Raw genomic sequence first — 3,054 nt, 5'->3', positions numbered from 1 at the left:
AGGAAAGGCCAAAAGGGGACAAAGGCCCAAAAGTGGCATTATTAAGAGAAAAAGTACACTGCACAGGGTTTGGAGCAGGCCCTGAGCAAAAGCACGCTCAAAAAGGCGTGGCTCACAGGAACTTGAGTGTTTTCTCTGGGATGGGCTGTTCTTGTCCTGGTGTGGGACGACTTGACTGACACCTGTGATTGACAAGAGGCTATTGCCTTATCTCTTTAGACTATACATGTTTTCTGTAGTTCAAAATTGTTAACTACAAGCTGATTGGCCCTTCCCCTGTACCTGGGCTTTCACGGGCTTTTTAGCTTAAATGTGTTTGGTGCAAGCTAAATGGCCCTCCGCCTCTACATGTGAGCCAAGTACTCTGGCGGATCAGTTTGAATAAAGTTATTTTCTCGAGTTTTGTTAAGGTTTCTACCTTAATCCCTATACTGCAGCCATTTTCCTGATTGCCTCTAATTTTTCTATCTCAATATCATGTAAAATTGGTATTTAAAATACAATTCTGTAAGGGACATTTCAAAATATAGTCTTCTGTTGAAAAACCTGTGAAAAATTGATCATTTTGGTAAGATATACTAAGCTCTAATGATGTAAGAGCATTTTATTTGGCTATGTCCCAAATCTAGATAATAATTTACCAAACAGCATGTCCAATCACTCTTTTCCTTATAAATTCATGTGATCTAAAACAACAAACATGTAAATGTAGATTCACAAAAAGAGAAAAAAGTGTCCCGTTTAGTTTTTCTCAAGAAAGACATAAAACAAAAACAAAAACAAACAAAACAAAAAACAAACAAACAAAAAACTCTGCTAAATAAATACATTATTGTATAGACCAAAATTTTTATGAGGTAAGAAATATGTCAGAGTCTCATTAGAGCTAGTGGCAAGTAGAGAGGGGTGGGAGAATGGAAAGCATAGCATAATCAACGTTCTCATTTCGGGACTCAGAATTTGTGATCAAGGCATGCCACTGTAGAATAGCAAAAATAATTTTCCCTGTTATCTTCTAGGTTCTTGGCTGAGACCCACCCATAATAGAAGACAGATTAACAGGAAAAAGACAAATAGAAGTGTAAGGAAGACAAATAGAAGTGTTATAACACGGGTACCTCTGTTACTGTTTCAAAATCTGTGTGCTCCACACTTCAAAAGGTCAGAACTCAACATCAGAGTTTGGAGTAAGGAAAGGCTTATTGATTGGGAAGTCCCCAACCGAGAAGGTGGGAGACCAAGTGGTTCCGCAAATCCATCTTAACAAAGTACAGAGTTAAGGCTTCTTTCAGGTCAAAGGAAGGGAAATGGGAGGAGCTCTTTTGTTAAAACTCAAGCCTCAGAATTCCCCTAATGATTAACATGTCAATATGCAAGACTAAGCAGAGGCTACTAACCAGAAGGTCATGAGAATGAAGCAGGCTTGAGCAAGATGGAGTCAGAGAGGCCCAGTATTTCACTCTGGTACACCTCCTGTGTCTATGGGCGAGAACCCAGGAAAACTGAGTAACTCATAGAAACAGCCCAAGCCCTCAACTTAAATACCATCTCCAGCTAAAGACAAAAGAAAGATGTTGGGGGTGAGGAGAGGTAAGTTAGGGGAGGTTCTAGGATGAAGCACAGTAAACAAGGACAAGGTTGTTAGGCAGTTTTAAGTCCATGCCTTGTTCATTGATAATACTTCCTAGAGATTTGATCATCCTCCTCTTCCAGGTTCAGAGAGGGAGAGATACCCTCACAAATAGATTTACTTTTTAAATATAAATGTCTCCTCCAAAGGGTAATTTCTTGGTTGTCAGAGCTTCTCCTTTGTCTGCTATTTCTTAAAAATAAGCAGCTCAAGATAATCCTTATGCCAGAGAAGCATATTTTGAGGCGGCAAATTCTGCTGCTCTTCACCACTAGGAGGCTTATGTGCACCAGCATTCAAGACCTGTGGATGAAAAAGGGGTTCTACTGAAAGTACCCTCACAGGATGATCTGATCATAAATTCCTACTGGGCAGGTCATGGTAGGTAGTCACGCCCCAGGCATGTAATTTCTTTAGTACAAGGTTTTCTTTGCCTTAAGCAAGCCCTGGCCCTTTGTTTCTGTGCATCTAGGGTAACACATCTTTGAAATGCTTTTTTCCAGATCCTTGCTTCTAAACCAAGGGAGCACATAATCTTAACTAACCCCTGTAATCAGATCCCTGCCTTGCTTTCTCCCATCTTTATGTAACCTTTGTTCCTACTCTCCTTAATTCCAAATGCATAGAAAAGCTGCAAACTGTAATTTATTTGAAGCATTTATCACAGTGTGTTGCAGTGTGTTGAGATCTTTCTTCCAGACGTATCCTCTGTTTGACTCAAATAAATTTTTATAAAAATTATCTACAGTTTTGGATATGCTTATGTTGACAAGCCTTTGTGACTAATGTTGACAAGTACATTTTTTTCAGGAACATGGGGAATAACATATGCAAAGGAGGACATAATTGTTTAGTCTCTCAGAAGGATAGCAAAGAAGAAACTGCTCAGAATAGGAGGCAGCCCAAACTCATGTGACTCATACTGGGACATCATTTAATAACTAGTGAGGCTGTATGCTAACAGATGCTCCTCAAATACACGAGGGGAAATCTTCCAGGTATCCTGATGAATGGAACTTCAAAATCAACAGAAAGGAGAACTTGCTTACTGAAATCAAGGCTCATTGATCTGTAATCATGAGGGAAACTCAATTCAGATTTGGGTAAAAGACCTGTAATCATCAGAGAAGATGCTCTTCCCCAAATTCGAAGGCACTACAGATTAGGACAGTAAAGGGTGGCTAGAGGCATATCTGTTACCTGCATCTTAGCAGAGGAAGCAAAGTTATGTACCTATGACGGCACAAATTCTGTTCTCAGCAGCAGATGGGGCAGTAGTGGTATAAGCCAATGTAAATTTTAGACAGTAATAAATAATTAAAAGCATTTATTTGAGCAAAAGGAGCTGCAACTTTGGAGACAAGATTCAGGTAGCATAACCACACATGAAACTCATCTCTCTAGCATGCATTCTGTGTCAATCC

The sequence above is a fragment of the Rhinolophus sinicus genome, chromosome 2 (assembly GCF_057876585.1).
Source record: "Rhinolophus sinicus isolate RSI-liver-muscle chromosome 2, RSI-T2T, whole genome shotgun sequence".
Lineage (NCBI taxonomy): Eukaryota > Metazoa > Chordata > Mammalia > Chiroptera > Rhinolophidae > Rhinolophus > Rhinolophus sinicus.
The sequence above is the reverse complement of the archived record's forward strand: the minus strand, read 5'-3'. Positions refer to the sequence as shown.